Source organism: Lactuca serriola, chromosome 5 (assembly GCF_051521515.1).
Source record: "Lactuca serriola cultivar US96UC23 chromosome 5, Lser_US96UC23_V15, whole genome shotgun sequence".
Taxonomy (NCBI): domain Eukaryota; kingdom Viridiplantae; phylum Streptophyta; class Magnoliopsida; order Asterales; family Asteraceae; genus Lactuca; species Lactuca serriola.
This window is the reverse complement of record NC_136412.1, coordinates 233553343-233572672: the sequence shown is the minus strand read 5'-3', so window position 1 is coordinate 233572672 and position 19330 is coordinate 233553343. Positions and strand designations below refer to the sequence as shown.

The 19330-nt window shown below is 40.9% G+C and overlaps 1 pseudogene; it reads right to left on the bottom strand.

The window, feature by feature from the left end:
- Positions 1-19330, bottom strand: part of LOC145050270 (glucan endo-1,3-beta-glucosidase 14-like) — an 84084-nt pseudogene that overhangs the window by 5956 nt on the left and 58798 nt on the right.

Genomic DNA, 19330 nt, shown 5'->3' with positions numbered 1-19330 from the left:
TATAGGGGCCGCAACTGAGCCCTAGGGAAAAGAATAAGATGCTTAAATAGGGTACCAAGTCCCGAAATTAGGGTTTCCCAACCCAGACCAGACTCGCTGAGTCCATTTGCCGACTCGCCGAGTCGGTTACTTACTTTACACCCGGATCCCGCTCCGACTCGCCGAGTTCCTCCCAGGACTCGACGATTCAACCCTCTTTAACTTAGGGTTTTTCCTTTCCTTTCTTGACCTTTCTGATTTCGGGTGTTACAACTCTCCCCCACTTAAACTAAACTTCATCCTCGAAGTTCTCTATGATCAACTGACCTGCAATCCGCCTCAACACCCTGCCTGGTGACTTTAACCCTTTTGTCCATCACTCCAGCCACTCATAGTGCTGGTCACTACTGTTGGTACATACTAAATTCTTCTGTTTTCCATTATTTCCTTAACGTTACTTCGTCCGACTGAAACTTCTGTTACCCCTCATCCGCCTACCGGATGCACTGAGACCACCCTGGTCCAACTAATCTGTCGATATCTGAGTTACCGGACTCCTATCGGTCCCTATACCCCATCGCAACCTACTAGTTGCTTCCAACGACTTTTGAAGATACTTCGATTATATATAACTGTTCTATCCACTCTGCCGCTCATACTGAAATGATGCTGCTGGAACCAGCTTACTTATCTCCCATCTGATTACTCAACTCCTACTAACTCGAGCCTTCCATCCTAAAAGAAAAGGCACCTGCCTAGCTATCCTTACAGATCACTTATACTTGGACGAAGGCTCAACTGATCCTGCTGAGAGGGACTTGCCATTTCCAAATCAACCAACTATACCGTCAACACTTGCATTCCAACACACATACTAATACTGACCATCACACTGCAACTATCCGAAACACTGAACTGCCTGCAACACCGAACTGCCTAAAACACTGAACTGCCTGAAACACTGAACTGCCTGAAACACTGAACTAATTGAAACACTGAACTGCCTGAAACACTGAACTACCTGAAACACTGAACTGACTGAAACACTGAACTGCCTGAAACACTGAACCGACTGATACTCTGAACTGACTGAAACACTGAACTGCCTGAAACACTGAACTGCCATAAGGCTGCTTCCCAAATATCTCGAGACCTTCCTAGTTTCCAATCATTCGTTGGTTATCTACAATACTGAGTTCCAACTCAACTGTGGAGTCAAAGGACTCCTCACTTAGTCGCTCCCACGACTTCTTGAACGAAATCTTTCTCTGGAACTAGTTTCCACTAGTTATCCTGTCACTGTGGCTCTAACAACCTTTTGATCCACCGATCAGGTCCAAACGTCACATCCTGACATCATCAATTCCACGACTAACAACATGATGGCTCCCAGACTGACGGTAGCCCTTAACATACCCGAACCCCAACGGTCCACTGCTACTCTGATCTCATAACTGAGGTGACGATCTACTGAAAAATCGCCGACTTAACCATAACTGAACCATTTGGGAAATCCAAAATCTAACCCGTGGATTCCCATATCCTCACTACTGCATCCGAACGGGTGGGTACTACTACTTCCCCCCCGCCCAACAACGCGCTCATGCTGCCTACCAACCTGATAAAGGCCACGGCTACACCCGTGGACTTACAACTCTCTAATACTATCTGGCTGCCAGTGAATGCTACGGCTACCCCCGCAGACTTACAACACTCTACTACTATTTGACTGCTAGTGAATGCTACGGCTACCCCCGCAGACTTACAACACTCTACTCTTATCTATCTGCTAGTGAATGCTACGGCTACCCCCGCAGACTTACAACACTCTACTACTATCTAACTGCTAGTGAATGCTACGGCTACCACCGCAGACTTACAACACTCTACTACTATCTAACTGCTAGTGAATGCTACGGCTACCCCCGCAGACTTACAACACTCTACTACTATCTAACTGCTAGTGAATGCTACGGCTACCCCCGCGGACTTACAACACTTTACTACTATTCCGAGGACATCCTGACTATCCCTAGTCCTGCTAGTGATTCCTCATCCTGATTTCTCAAAACCAGTCCTCTGTCTTTGAATACTGCATCAACCTCGACATCTTATATCCTTGATATACTTAGCGCTTTGTCGAGGAATTCTTCGGCTTGGTTCCTAAACCAACCGTCTACTAATCCGGATACAAGAAGCTATTGTTGGGAAGTTTCCAAACTCCCAACTCCTGAATCTACACAATTCTGCATGCTGACTCTGTCACTGGCTACTAATACGAAAGCATCTCTTGCTAACCATTCTCAGGATCCTTATTCCGACTCACTTGAGCCCTACAGGTGGTCCTCCAATCCTGGATTCCCAACCAGCTTCTAACCATCTCAACTACATGAACTAAATGCTGGGAAGGTCCTCAAACTCCCAATTCTGAACTCCTCAATCCATCAATCACTGTGCTACTATCTTTTCTTCTCAGAGGCCACACACTCATTCTGGGTCTACGTGGCTCTTATCCTTGTATATTCGGAGGGTTCTCCCCTACTTGGATTCGGCTAACTCCTTACTGCTCACTGGTCGAAAGGATTCCCCAACCTTCCTTCCATTAAAAGGGTGATATGTTGTCCGCCAACGTTTACCCCTGCCAGCGCTCCAACTAACTCTTACCAGATCCGCACCCTTCTTGCTATCTGACTGAGCACCCTTCGATCCTTAACTGTATTTGCTTTAGGGACTACATCCCGAGGACCTGCGTTTGGGGTGCACATCCCCAACCCACTTCCTTACTGACCGCTAGCTACTCCACTAACAAACTCTGGATTATCACTACTGAGAATATAACTGACCATTACCCGACTAACGCCTTCCGCAAGTAGTAAGGCACTACTGAATCTTACACATACATGTTACAGTTACTGTATCCGAAGTAACCTGATCTAGAGGGGACGACCTCCAATTCACCATTCAATTCCAAGGTATGCAGATGGCATAAAACTTCGTCACAAGCAGGTAATATAATACCTAACACATATGCTTATTGACATCAATGCAGCAACATAACAATAATATCATGAATAATATTTGACAGGGAGGTAAAAGATACATACCTCCATCACTCAGCGCTACTCGAATCCTTGCTGAAATCAACCGAAAAACTTGGCTCCGAGCCGTGGGCCCCCTTGCCCGGCCTCGGCAACCACTGGCGGTACTTGAAGTCCCAAGGGCAGGAGCTGGCACCTGCCCTGCTGTATACAAACTCGGACAGTGTGCCTTCTTGTGGCCCCCCTGACTGCAATGGAAACATATCGGATCAAGTCCATGGGCGATGGTAACAATACAATCCCTGCTAAAATGGCCAATCTGGCCGCACTTGAAACATCCGGCATCGCCACCACTTCTACGCCTGCACGCACCCAGGTGCGTCTTACCGCACTTCCTGCATCGACTACGGCTCTGATAATCCCTTGTCCTCAAATCTGATCCCTTGGGCCTCTTACCCAAACCTGTGGCTACCTGAGTCTCATCCGTTTTCCTCTTCCCTTCCAATTCCCTGCCCGTCTCTCGCTCCTGCGTTACCTTGTCGACACCGCCTGTCGACTGAACAACAGCTGTCTGATCCTGGAGCTTCGCAATCAACCTATCAGTGATCCTCACAACCATGTCGGGCAGATCCTCGTGAATGGCTCGCATAACCTCCTCAGCTATCCAATCATGCAAAGGTCTCTCTTGGAGACAGGGTGCCCCACTCACTCCTGTCCCCTGATGATAAGAGCTAAAAATGGGAACTCCCTCCTTGATGGATCCCTAAACTCCATAAGCATCGGGCTCTATACAAGCCCCAATCTGTCCTGAAACTATCCCGGCCCTAGAGGCCTCCAAATGACTGTCCATAAGCTCCACGATGGCCTCTCTAAGCGAACCAAAAATCACTGGAGTCTGATCAATGATGTTGCGCATGATCTCTGCGGAAATGACATCCCTCATCTGATCATCAAGCTGCCCGACTCTAGAACTTGAGCCAGATCCCTCCCCGATACCCGAACTGCTAACTGGTAACTCGCGCAATGTCACCATGCTGAAAATATAACAAATCCTGATCAATTTACACACTACTGCTGAGGGATCTCTCACACACTCTACTAGTTCCCTGGTTTTGCCTTAGCCCCTCTTGAATCGAGTACGAATCCTCTGCTTTTAGTAGTACGGGCCCATACTACCTTCCACATTTATCCGTACTTTCCTCAAGAGTTACCTCAACTCCACCAAGTCCCCTTTTCTCTACTACCGATCTCTGCTACTCTCATCCTAGGCTTGCCCTAGGGAACCTCTGACTCTACCCAAACAGTCCTCAGCTGCTGAAGGCCTCCTTGTAATGCCAATTAGCCACCATCTAAATACCATCACATGTGACGAGGCTCTGATAATCCTTCGAGTAAAAGACTCGTCCCTACAACGGTTGGACTCAGACAAGAGTTGCGCAATAGGGCCAAATCCAGCACTCAGAGATTATTCAACCCTGCTCACATGCGACGTGACGTATTCACCTAATGGCTAACTCCCATCATTCAAAGTCCCACAAAGCACAAAGCAAGCAGCATTCGGACACAGGAAACTACTCATGCAAATCTATTCTCATAACGAGAAACTGTACTAGCATACAATGCTAAGCTCATACTATCAGGCATAACCTACACAGGCTATCCTACTACTGTCTACTCAATACTAGGATGAAATTCGTATCAAGCTGAAACACATAAAGCAGGCACATAAGGCATCATCCTAGATCATTAGTCCTATTCTAGCATGCTGTTCTACTGAAACTGAAACTGAACTGATCTGAAACTGAAACTGATAACATAAACTTGTATAGGTAATTTGGGAGTACTTACTTGAGCTCGGCTGATTGCATGCACAACACCCTTTTCTCTTACCAAAACTCCTTTCTTTCTGAATTCTTTTGCTTTACTAAAACTGTTTTCTTTCTCACAACTCTTTTTACAAAACTTTCTTTTCCTTTTGTAAACCTTTATACCAATCCCTTAGTTTGAGTTCATACACGCCCGAGGGTATGTCCGAATCCCTCAAACCAAGGCTCTGATACCAACTTGAAACATCCCAAAAACACAGTCTGAAAATTTCTTTTAAAACATTACTAAAACCATATTTATAAAACTGTATCATAAGTCATAACATAATTTTTCGAGTATAAATTCCAAAACATAATCTCATTATCAGAGTATAAACATCCCAGGCTGAACAAATGGTGTGTGCACTGCAATCTTCCCGAACTCCTCTTTTGAAAACTGAGTACCTGAAACCAAAACTGAAAACCGTAAGCACGAAGCTTAGTGAGCTCCCCCAAACTACCACATACCATACAACATATAAAGCACATACTGGGCCTTACCCACTGCATCGGACCAAAGACTGGAAACTGCATCGGGCGGAAGCCCGGACTAACTGGGACCATGTCCCCTACATCGGACCGAAGTCCGGAAACTGCATCGGGCCGAAGCCCGGACTAACTGGGACCATGTCCCCTACATCGGACCGAAGTCCGGAAAGTGCAACGGGCCGAAGCCCGGACTAACTGGGACCATGTCCCCTGCATTGGACCGAAGTCCGGAAACTGCATCGGGCCGAAGCCCGGACTAACTGGGACCATGTCCCCTGCATCATACCGAAGTCCGGAAACTGCATCGGGCCGAAGCCCGGACTATCTGGGACCTTGCCCCTTGCCTCGGACCGAAATCCGGAAACTGACTGGGACCTTGTCCCCTGCATCGGACCGATGTCCGGACTAACTGCATCGGACCGAAGTCCGGAACTAACTGAACAAAGCATAACATAAACATATCAACTAACATGGACACACATATACTGCATAATGCATCGGTCCGTGTGTGACATCCCCATTTTCACGGCCAGAAAAGACCGATTTGTTTATGCTTTGTTTTATAAAATCAGAGAAATCTTTTAAAGAAAACAGTTACGAAATTTGTTCCCAAAACAAAATATGATAAAAATTATCAAAGCATTTATTTAAAGAAATGTATTTTCATTATATAACAAAATCTCGAGATGTCATGTTCAATACAGACCAAAAGCATAAACATAACAGAATAGACTTTACAACAGTTATTCATAACTACTGGCCTATAATCCAAAATCTCTCGTCAAGTCCACCAACTTATACTCTTGTGCCATTACCTGTAATGCAAAGAAAACTGAGTAGGTCAGGCTTGGGAGCCTGGTGAGCATATACGATTTTCGACCCACAATAATATAATTATTATATTCAACCATTAAACAATCAACCCAATTACCCATCACCATTATCTTCTTTATTTTTTAAGGTTTTACCCTATTAATCAACTATCCTTCCTTCATTCATTCCTAAGGATTGACCTAAGGAATTAGCACAAACTTCCATTTCTACATAAGGCGTATCTGCCAACATTATCCTTTAAGCACCTCTGCCAGGATTACGTCATACACTATGAGGGGCGACTGCCAGGTTTATGACATTCTCTTTTAGGCGCATCTGCCGACATTATCCTATAAGTGCATATGCCAGGATTATCCTATAAGCGCATCTGCCAGGATTATCCTATAAGCGCATCTGTCAGGATTACAACATTTACTACTTGGTGCATCCACCGTTATTGTTCTTAAGCGCATCTGCTAGTATTATGATATTCTCTAATTGGTGCATCTGCCAATATCATTCTCAATCATCTTTCATACCTCATCATTTTATCACATACCAACTATCTCATCTACCCATGTTCTACCCAACATATTTGTATATATAAAACACATATACAGTTTAACTCATTTAAAAACTATATAAAACATCTATTCCACACTCATCTCAAATAAACAACAATATATAAACACATAGCACGTATTTTATAACAAATACTTCATATTTATGTGTTAGAAGAAAGTAACTACACACTCACTTGATCAGAAGATGATCAGACAGCACTACGGCTTGTAGAAGTAGTATTCTTCGGCAGATCTGGAAGATCTTCACAAAAACCGGACTCCTCGCGGGCAGAGCTTCGGCTCGGGAATCGCACTTCTCGGGATCTTCGGGGCTTCGGGACTTGCTTCGGGGCTCGGGAATGATACCGGGGCTTCGGGATAATTCTTGCATGAAAAACGATGCAAAAAGGGAGAGAGAAGAGAGAAAAAGAGCAAATGAGCCGGTTGCCCTCGCATCCTATTTATAGGAGGCTGGAGCCTCGGAGTACGCTGGGCGTACAGCAGTACGCGGGGCGTACGCATCCGAATCGTCATGACATGCGTCATCCGAAGAACTCGAGTGCGAGGGACGTCACGCTTCGCTGTACGCTGGGCGTACTTCGGATGAGTCCGATGACTCCTCTTCGGATAATACCAAAATTTGGAATTAAATTTAAATATTAAATATTTAATAAACTTCGGAAATTCATATCTTCTTCATACGAACTCCGTTTTCGACATTATTTATATCCACGCGTAGGTGAGACTACGCTCTACAACTTTCGTTTAGACTCCGTCGGCTAATTTTGATTTATTTTTGATTAATTATTTTTAGTAGGCCGGGACAGAAAAACTTCGTTATTAATTCATAACTTCTTCGTTTGACGTCCGTTCCCGCCTAACTTTTCATCGCTTCGATACCAACAACGAGATCTTCGATTCTTGTTTAGATTGATTCGACTAAAAACCGCTCGATCTCAAAGCAAGTATTCGGGCTGCATACTGCTAAGTCGAAACTTCGAAAAATCATAACTTCCTCATACGAAGTCAGATTTGGATGTTCTTTTTAAGCACGCTCATGGTTTAATGAACTCTATGATTTTCGTTTAGATTGCTAAGGCTAAATATCACTCTAACGTAAATTCACTTTTTACGTCATTCAGCGTCGTGCCGGTTCTGCCGTGAAACTTTGACATGTCATAACTTCTTCGTTATAACTCGGATTTCGGCGTTCTTTATATGCACGGAAACCTTGTAACATATACTATAACTTAGTTAAGATTATTCATTCTAAATAATCTTTCATCAAAAATTCATTTTTGACGCCTATCGTCTCTAAATTGACTAGCCCGGATCTACGGGCGTTACAATTATCTCCCCCTTAGGATGATTATGTCCTGGAATCATCAATGAAATAGGACTTGCATAATGATTCCACACATTATTTCTTCATCCTAGGTAATAACCGTAACTTCCATTCTTCCTCGAAAGAGTATTTAACTCTATGGCTTTCTTGACCGCAGAAGATGCCCAATATTGCATCTGCTTATCATACTATGTTGTACTTTTAATCGTAACCTTCAAGTTACCAAATAAGTCCTCATTGTGGACTCCTTCTTCTTCTTAGGATAAATGCTTTCCTTTATCTATTGTAACAAACCGATGGGTCGTGCTCTATTGACCTCTCATCGCACGATGCGACGCTTAGACTCGGTCTTTAGTAAAGTTAAATTCCAGAATGGAATTATACCTTCCTTCATATTCTAATGTGATATAATCACATTTCAGCATGTAGCATTTCTACCTGCAAACTTCTTTTAACAACGAGCGCGACACTATCAATCGCATTAACTTCAACCTTCTGACTTAAGTCAGGTGTTACATCTAACTTGGTCCTCTAGACCACGTAACATACTCCTCATAGTTGAACTCAAATTTAAACATGACCACTAGGGTCGGAACAAGAACCATCCTACTAGTCACTACCGAAACAAAGGTAATGACACACTTGAACAAAACGGAATCAATTACTAGCTTCTTGGTAACCTTGTGACTTTCCCTGATCCAAGTGCGAGTCCTGTGCTTCCGGTAGTATATGCATCTACTACCTTTCACACCTACTCATACTCGTCCCAAGTATTGTCTCGCAGTCGACCAAGTCACCATACAATAAAGTCAGACAATCATTCAACACATCAGTTAGCAAAACTAGGGTTTATATTAATTCCTTGAAAATACATTCATCGGCGTAGTGCCCATGCTTTCCACACTTGAAACATGTCACCTCCGCACCACATTTTCCTGAGAGCTTCTTCTTGCACTTATCGCACCACCTTGCCTCATCCCTTCCTCCTCCTCCAGACTTCGAGAATTTTCTTTTCTCATTAGAACCTGAAGTTCTTTCTAACTTTCTCTTCTCGCCAACTTCAACCTTACTGTCAGTCCTCCCCTTGATCATATTCTCAACAGACTTGGCAGCCCAAATAGCTGCCTCTAGAGTAGGTGCCTGACACACTGGCACCGCATACTCCCAAGGGAGTCCCTTTGCGTACCGGTCGACTTTTGTCAGTTCGTCTGGGACGATGCACAAAGCAAACTCCATCTTGTCTGTGAAGGCATTAGTGTATTCATCCACTGACATGCTGCCTTTCTTCAATATCAGAAATTTGTTCTCCAACTCTAGCAGGTTTTGGGCCGAGTAGAACTTGCGCTTGAATTGCACCAAGAACTCTGCCCAGGTCAGTTGCAGTGGCTCATTAGGACTTAGGATCTTCCCCAAGGTGTTCCACCAACGAACAGCCAAACCCTTGAACTGACGTACTGCGAAAGTGGTCTGCAACTTGCCTCTGCAACCACACGTTATGAAGGCTAGCTCCATTTCTGATATCCAATCCATAACTCCGATCGGATCCTCCTTTCCAATGAAGGTTGATGGTTTGCAAGTAAGAAAATCCTTATACTTGCATCCCATTCCATCATTCCTTCCATTCTGGTTGTTTTGCCTAACTATCGGTGGGTTGGCTTGACCAACAGATCCACTGAAGTTTCCTCCTTCCGAGTGCCCTTCATTTAATTCAGGCTCTTCCACTTGAATTGACAGTTCTTCACGATTCCGTTGAAGCAACCGCCTGGTTTCATCCATCTGACGATCCAACATCGTCTGAATCATCAATTGTACACCAGCCATTGTTATCGGCTCAGGTGCTGCTGCTACGACAGGTATTTGCTCAATCACTGGTGGTCGATTCCTGTTTTCATCAGCATTTCCAACTCTACTTCTTGTTCTTACCATTTTTGATCTATACAACGAATAAGGTGAAATTAGATCCTCATTCACGATAGATATTCAAATCATCCTTATCACTCCGAAACGTTTACATGCTAGTCCTAATATAGTAGACGTACGCTTAGAATCCTACACACATAAAGTTTCTAGATCCGGTCGGCAACAGACCATAGATCTGAACAAATAATATCATATATGGAAACATATAACATTTAGCACATAAAGCATTTTAGGCAAGTTTCCTAAAATAAACTAGTGCTCGTGTCTAAAATATCACAGACACACATCTCAAAATTTCACTTAGCATTCTAAGTTTAAGTCTAGAAATCCTACAAATTCCTTGTTCGCTTAAACTAATGCTCTGATACCAACTGTGACATCCCCATTTTCACGGCCAGAAAAGACCGATTTGTTTATGCTTTGTTTTATAAAATCAGAGAAATCTTTTAAAGAAAACAGTTGCGGAATTTGTTCCCAAAACAAAATATGATAAAAATTATCAAAGCATTTATTTAAAGAAATGTATTTTCATTATATAACAAAATCTCGGGATGTCATGTTCAATACAGACCAAAAGCATAAACATAACAGAATAAACCTTACAACAGTTATTCATAACTACTGTCCTATAATCCAAAATCTCTCGTCAAGTCCACCAACTTATACTCTTGTGCCATTACCTGTAATGCAAAGAAAACTGAGTGGGTCAGGCTTGGGAGCCTGGTGAGCATATACGATTTTCGACCCACAATAATATAATTATTATATTCAACCATTAAACAATCAACCCAATTACCCATCACCATTATCTTCTTTATTTCTTAAGGTTTTACCCTATTAATCAACTATCCTTCCTTCATTCATTCCTAAGGATTGACCTAAGGAATTAGCACAAACTTCCATTTCTACATAAGGCGTATCTGCCAACATTATCCTTTAAGCACCTCTGCCAGGATTACGTCATACACTATGAGGGGCAACTGCCAGGTTTATGACATTCTCTTTTAGGCGCATCTGCCGACATTATCCTATAAACGCATCTGCCAGGATTATCCTATAAGCGCATCTGCCAGGATTATCCTATAAGCGCATCTGTCAGGATTACAACATTCACTACTTGGTGCATCCACCGTTATTGTTCTAAGCGCATCTGCTAGTATTATGATATTCTCTAATTGGTGCATCTGCCAATATAATTCTCAATCATCTTTCATACCTCATCATTTTATCACATACCAACTATCTCATCTACCCATGTTCTACCCAACATATTTGTATATATAAAACACATATACAGTTTAACTCATTTAAAAACTATATAAAACATCTATTCCACACTCATCTCAAATAAACAACAATATATAAACACATAGCACGTATTTTATAACAAATACTTCATATTTATGTGTTAGAAGAAAGTAACTACACACTCACTTGATCAGAAGATGATCAGACAGCACTACGGCTTGTAGAAGTAGTATTCTTCGGCAGATCTGGAAGATCTTCACAAAAACCGGACTCCTCGCGGGCAGAGCTTCGGCTCGGGAATCGCACTTCTCGGGATCTTCGGGGCTTCGGGACTTGCTTCGGGGCTCGGGAATGATACCGGGGCTTCGGGATAATTCTTGCATGAAAAACGATGCAAAAAGGGAGAGAGAAGAGAGAAAAAGAGCAAATGAGCCGGCTGCCCTCGCATCCTATTTATAGGAGGCTGGAGCCTCGGAGTACGCTGGGCGTACAGCAGTACGCGGGGCGTACGCATCCGAATCGTCATGACATGCGTCATCCGAAGAACTCGAGTGCGAGGGACGTCACGCTTCGCTGTACGCTGGGCGTACTTCGGATGAGTCCGATGACTCCTCTTCGGATAATACCAAAATTTGGAATTAAATTTAAATATTAAATATTTAATAAACTTCGGAAATTCATATCTTCTTCATACGAACTCCGTTTTCGACATTATTTATATCCACGCGTAGGTGAGACTACGCTCTACAACTTTCGTTTAGACTCCGTCGGCTAATTTTGATTTATTTTTGATTAATTATTTTTAGTAGGCCGGGACAGAAAAACTTCGTTATTAATTCATAACTTCTTCGTTTGACGTCCGTTCCCGCCTAACTTTTCATCGCTTCGATACCAACAACGAGATCTTCGATTCTTGTTTAGATTGATTCGACTAAAAACCGCTCGATCTCAAAGCAAGTATTCGGGCTGCATACTGCTAAGTCGAAACTTCGAAAAATCATAACTTCCTCATACGAAGTCAGATTTTGATGTTCTTTTTAAGCACGCTCATGGTTTAATGAAATCTATGACTTTCGTTTAGATTGCTAAGGCTAAATATCACTCTAATGTAAATTCACTTTTTAAGTAATTCAGCGTCGTGCCGGTTCTGCCGTGAAACTTCGACAGGTCATAACTTCTTCGTTATAACTCGGATTTCGGCGTTCTTTATATGCACGGAAACCTTGTAACATATACTATAACTTAGTTAAGATTATTCATTCTAAATAATATTTCATCAAAAATTCATTTTTGACGCCTGTCGTCTCTAAATTGACTAGTCCGGATCTACGGGCGTTACACCGTGACCCGGAACACATAACACATAAATCCTGTATGAGCCACGAAGGCATCAAACATACTAACTACTGCATCGGACCGAAGTCCGGAAACTATTGCTAGCTAAACGGGTCGGCATTGTGGCCTTAGACCCGTTCCTACTGGAAGGAAACTCACCTGAACTGCTGAGCTCTGCCGATAATCCTCTGGCTCCTAATCGACAATCCCCTGAGCCGCTGCTCCTCTAGCTCTCCGAGCTATCAACAATATGACACTTAGTCTGACAGTCCTCTAAAAGTCAACTAAGTCAACTCTGGTCAAAGTCAAAATCCTGGTCAAAGTCAACCTTCCAGGTCAACCCTACTCGCCGAGTCCACGTACTGACTTGCCGAGTGCATATGCTCAGGGTCCTTCTATTTGTGACTCGACTCGCCGAGTCAGTCCATGACTCACCGAGTCCAACGATTTCGGAGTCCTGTCCTGTCCAACTCGCTGAGTCTCCACCCGACTCACTGATTCGAGTCTCAACTCGAAGGGTTTGGGGTTTCGCGACCTGACTCGCCGATTCCACGAATAGACTCGCCGAGCCCAAGGCAATCTTCAACCAACTTGTCGAGTTGCTCTTCCAACTCGCCGATTTCATGCCCAACTTCATCCGACTCGACGAGTTGTTCATCCCACTCGTCGAGTTCCTCCTCATCTTCATGCTACTCGCCGAGTCCACTCGAAGAACTCGCCGAGTCCATTCAGATCTACATACATGTAGAGGACTTTTGAGTCATGCATGGACTCCAAACTGTAGATCCACTCTTCTAAAGTTTATTCCTTACGTAAAGTGGCAAACTTTACGTGTGGCTAAGGAGATCTAGGCTCAAAACACTATAAACTAGGGTTTAAGACAAAGGGGCTTAACAATCAACCCAAAGACTAATGCTTTATGATTCTCTAGGCCAAGATACACTTAGATCTGAAGTAGCAACTTCAGATCTGGGCTTCTAACTCGAAATGGTTCTTAAACTTTCCCTAAAAGCCCCAAATCCCATGATAAAGGTTGATCTATATGCAAAAGAGGGAAGGTAGCGACTCATTACCTTCAAATGTTCTGGTAGACCTCACAAACTCTGGATCTACTACCAATCCTTGAATCCCCAATGGGTGCCTTCTTCCTTCTTCCTTCAAATCACCCAAAATGGCAAGAAAGCTTGAATGAGCAACAATGGAGGCTTAGGGTTTCTGGTTCTGGACTATAGGGGCCGCAACTGAGCCCTAGGGAAGAGAATAAGATGCTTAAATAGGGTACCAAGTCCCGAAATTAGGGTTTCCCAACCCAGACCAGACTCGCCGAGTCCACTTGCCGACTCGCCGAGTCGGTCACTTACTTTACACCCGGATCCCGCTCCGACTCGCCGAGTTCCTCCCTGGACTCGACGAGTCAACCCTCTTTAACTTAGGAATTTTCCTTTCCTTTCTTGACCTTTCTGATTTCGGGTGTTACAATGATTTTAATACAAGTATTTATTGAAGTATTAAATATATGTTTATGTGCGAATTATTTGATGTTGCCTGAAATACGTGTTAAAGAACATACCTGATAATATATGATGATTTAGGATAAAGAGTAAACCTAAATTAATTATGAGGCATATTGGGTTTTGAGCATACTAACACTCTTATGGTGTACATGCAACCCTAGAATCCTTGGATCTATGTTTTCTCTAATATTCATGCAAATTTGTTTTCCAAGGTTTTCATCCTAACTAGCATGGCATGGGGTACTTGTAATATAAAAAACTAGTAGAAAGACATACCTTTCTTGTAGCTTGGATTTCTTAAGACCTTGTGAGCCTAACACCCTAAATGTGATGTCTCAAATGTTTCACACAACACCACAACTCTTGGAATAACTTGAGAGAAGAACACTTGATCACAAAATCGGCTAGCCCTCACCCTTTTAGTCTCAGTGCCGATTTTACTCCATGTGAGGTTCTTTATATAGTGTGTCACATGTAGGGTTACACCATGTAAACCCTAATTGTGCATGGCTTTTCATTTCCTCATGATCCATGCGTTTTAACCTCCATGGAGCATCCATGGAGTACCTAATAGGTCCTAGCCCAATCTAGTGAATCATGAACCATAAGCCCACCATACATGAATGAAAGATTTACATAATCAATCCTCACATATTTAATTAGTATCTTTTTATAACAAAATTAATTCAAAATTAATTCTTGATCAATACTAATTAAATAATATGATTTCATATTAATATATTATAACTTATAATATATTAACAAATCGTAAGTGTCATTTTCTCATTTTATCTATCCAATTGTTGAGATGCCATGCAACCCAAATGGACCATGCCAAACCAGGTCAAGTACATATTAAATATAGTTATGGACTTAGACACGTTATCCAACATTATCTTATTATGAGTACGAGTGAGTTATACACGAAGAATAGAACTTTAAAATATGTCATTGATCCGTGAGCATGGATTAGACATGGTGATTTGTCCTTAGTCCGAGAGTATGGATAGGACATAGTTATTTGTCATTAATCCGGGAGTATGGATTTTGACATAGACAATTGTCCTTAGTCCGAGAGTATGGATAGGACATAGTTATTTGTCATTAATCTGGGAGTATGGATTGAGGCATAGTCAATTGTCCCTAGTCCAAGAGTATAGAATGGGCACAATTATTGATCCGAGAGCATGGATTAGACATACTTGATCCGGGAGTATGGATTAAGTAAAAAGGTAAATTTTAGATCCGAGAGTATGTAGACTATCGTTGAGAGGATTGACGGGGTGGGGTAAGAGTTGTTTATACATGGTGAAATTATATACTTGTGAGTTCTAAAATATATATATGATATAAAATTGTGGGATTGAAATCCCTATGTACTCACCAGGCTTCCTAACCCGACCCACTAAGTTTATTTGAATCACACCTGTCAATATGAAGCTACATTACACTAAGAGATCACTAGTGTAAATGAATGTAAGGTCTCTTTATGCTTATGTTTCTGTATAGACGATGACATTCTAACGTTTTAAAAAGAATAAAATACATTTCTTCGTAAATGATTTAATAATGTATTTATCACGTTTTTCTGGGAACGAATCCCGCAACATATTTCCTTAAAAGATACTGTAATTTTCAAAATAAAGCATAAACAAATCGGTATTTTCTGGCCGTAAAAATGGGGATGTCACAGTTGGTATCAGAGCATTAGTTAAAGCAAAGTAGGAATTTGTAGGAAATTTCTTGACTTAAACTTAAAAATGGTAAGCGATGATTGTGATATGAGTGTCTTCTATATTTAGGAAGTATGCCTAAATAGACACGAGCACTAGCGTATTTTAGGAAAGATGCCTAAATTGATTTTATGTGCTAAATGATTTATGATGTTATTATCGGATCTATGGCCTGTTGCCGATCGGATCTGGACATTTTATGTGTTCAGATTTCTAAACGTTAAATTACGATATTAGAACTGACATGTAACTTTTCGGAGTAATAAGGAGGAATACGCGTCTAAACCTTCCTCTATCCATATTCTCGTCTCGATACACCTAACACCTCATTTGGCATATAGAATGTCATGATAAGGACTCGTAGCAGACTGAGAAAATGGAGGAAATGAGAAGGATTAAGATAGTGAATGATACCTATCAGAAGATATCATGAGTACAGTATCTTGCCATTAAAATATGTCTACATAGGTAATGCCTCTGGTACGGGAGAAGTACACTTTCGATTGGCGGAGAGAAATAATTTTTGGTATAATCCATGAAGTTATCCCATCGTCTGGCGTTTCCACCACCAACCGAGTTGAAGAAGAATTGATGATTGAAGATACGCATGGAAGGAGTCCTAGTAGAGTCTAAGGAAAATTATATGATTATTTGGAGACATCTGTATGTGTTAAAATTGTTTTTGTGATAATAACTAGGAAAACTGCGAGAGAATACTTGGGACGAGTATGAGTAGGTGTGAAAGGTAGTAGAGACCTATACTATCGGAAGCACACGACTCGCACCTGGATCAGGGAAAGTCACAAGGTTACCAAGGCACTAGTAATTGATTTCATTTTGTTCATGTATGTCATTACCATCGTTTCGGTGATGACTAAGAAGATGATTGTTATTTCGAACCTAGTGGTCATATCATGTCGAGTCCGACTAAGATGAGTATGTTACATGGTTCCGAGAACTAAGATCGATGTAGCATCTGACTTAATACAAAAGATTGATGTGAAAGATAATCGAAGCGATCAATAGAAATATCGCGAATCGCCGTTAAAGTTAGAAGCTCGTAGCTAGAAGTGCTACATGATAGAATGTGATTATATCGCATTAGAATATGAAGGAAGCTATATTTCATTCTCGAATTTGACTCTAAAAGACTTGAGTCTAAGCGTTGTATCATACGGTGAGAGGTCATTAGAACGTGACCCATCGGTCTATAGTGGTAATCAAAGAACTTATCCTAAGTTTGTAAGAAGAATATTGTGACATAAAGCTCATGATTAAGAGTCTAACATGACACAGAGAGCGGGTGCAAGATCGAGCACCGCTTGCAGTAAAGAGGACCAAGAGTTGGATACTCATTCGAAGGAACATATAATTACAATTTTTACCTAGGATGAAGAGATAAAATATGGAGTCATTATACAGCCATGTTTCGTTGACGATTCCGGGACGTAATCATTCTAAGTGGGAGATAATTGTAACGCCCACAGATTCGGGCTAGTCAATTTAGAGACAATGAACGTCAAAAATGAATTTTTGATGGAAGATTATTTATAATAAATAATCTCAACCAAGTTATAGTATATGTAACAAGGGTTATGTACATATAAAGAACGCCACAATCCGAGTTATAACGAAAAAGTTATGATCTGTCGAAGTTTTACGGCTAAACCGGCACGACACCGCGTAACATAAAAAGTGATTTTTTTGATAAATTACTTTTTAGCCTTATAGATCTAAATGAAAGTTGTAGTATACGTTAAACCGAGAGCTGCATAAAAAGATAGTCCAAATCTGACTTCGTATGAGGAAGTTATGAATTTTCTAATATTTGGCATAACAGTGTGCAGCCCGAAATTCGAATTTTAGATCGGTCAATTTTTAGAAAAAATAATCTAAACAAGAAATGAATATATCAATAATAAGAGTTCAACAGTAAAAAGACAGACGAAAACGGAGCTCGTATGCGAAAGATATGGACGAAACTTAGTCCATACTCTTCGAGCACGGCGAATTCAATACTGTTTTGTAAATCTGAGATAGAATGAGAATTAGCCGACCAGGCCTAAATGAAAGTTAAAGTTGTAGTACTCGTCAATACCTACGCGTGGATATAAATAACATTGATAATAAATCTCGTATGTTATAGATAGTCCCTTTCGTGAACATGATTTTAATACAAATATTTATTAAAGTATTAAATATATGCTTATGAGCGAATTATTTGATGTTGCATGAAATACGTGTTAAAGAACAAACCTGATAATATACGATGATTTAGGATAAAGAGTAAACCTAAATTAATTGTGAGGCATATTGGGTAGTATCTTCTTATGAGTACGAGTGAGATATACACGAAGAATAGAACTTTAAAATATGTCATTGATCCGAGAGCATGGATTAGACATGGTCATTTGTCCTTAGTCCGAAAGTATGGATAGGACATAGTTATTTGTCATTAATCCGGGAGTATGGATTTAAACATAGACAATTGTCCTTAGTCCGAGAGTACGGATAGGACATAGTTATTTGTCATTAATCTAAGAGTATGGATTGAGGCATAGTCAATTGTCCCTCGTCCGAGAGTATAGAATGGACACAATTATTGATCCAAGAGCAAGGATTAGACATACTTGATTCGGGAGTCTGGATTAAGTAAAAAGGTAAATTTTAGATCCGAGAGTATGGGTAATGTCGTTGAGAGGATTGACGGGGTGGGGTAAAAGTTGTTTATACATGGTGAAATTGTATACTTTTGAGTTCATATATATATATATATATATATATATATATATATATATATATATATATAACATTGTGGGACTGAAATCCCTATGTATTCAACAGGCTTCCCAACCTGACCCACTAAGTTTATTTGTATCACATGTGTCGATATGAAGCTACATTACATTAAGAGATTAAGGAGATGTAGATCACTAGTGTAAATGAATGTAAGGTCTTTTTATGGTTATGTTTCTGTATTGACGATGACATTCCCACATTTTAAAAGGAATATAATACATTTATTCGGCAGTGCTTTGATAACGTATTTATCATGTTTTTCTAGGAACAAATTCCGCAACATATTTCTTTAAAAGATACTCTAATTTTCAAAATAAAGCATAAACAAATCGGTTTTTTCTGGCCGTAAAAATGGGGATGTCACACTTTATATCAACTTGACAAAAACAATGCCTTTTTATATGGTGAATTATTTGAAAGTGTTTTATTTATTTTACTTAAAGGATATCATTTTAAGAATGATGTCAGAGTTTGTAAACTGATGAATTCAGTTTATGGGCATAAACAAGCCCCAAGAAAATGGAACGAAAAATTGTGTTCTTTTCTTTCAGCTTTTGGTTTTAAACAAAGTATTAATGATTATTTCTTATTTTTCAGGAATTTTAAAAATACTATTATTGTTTTACTGGTATATGTAGATGATATTGTTATTATAGGAAACAGTAATATTGAATTGGATAATGTTAAAA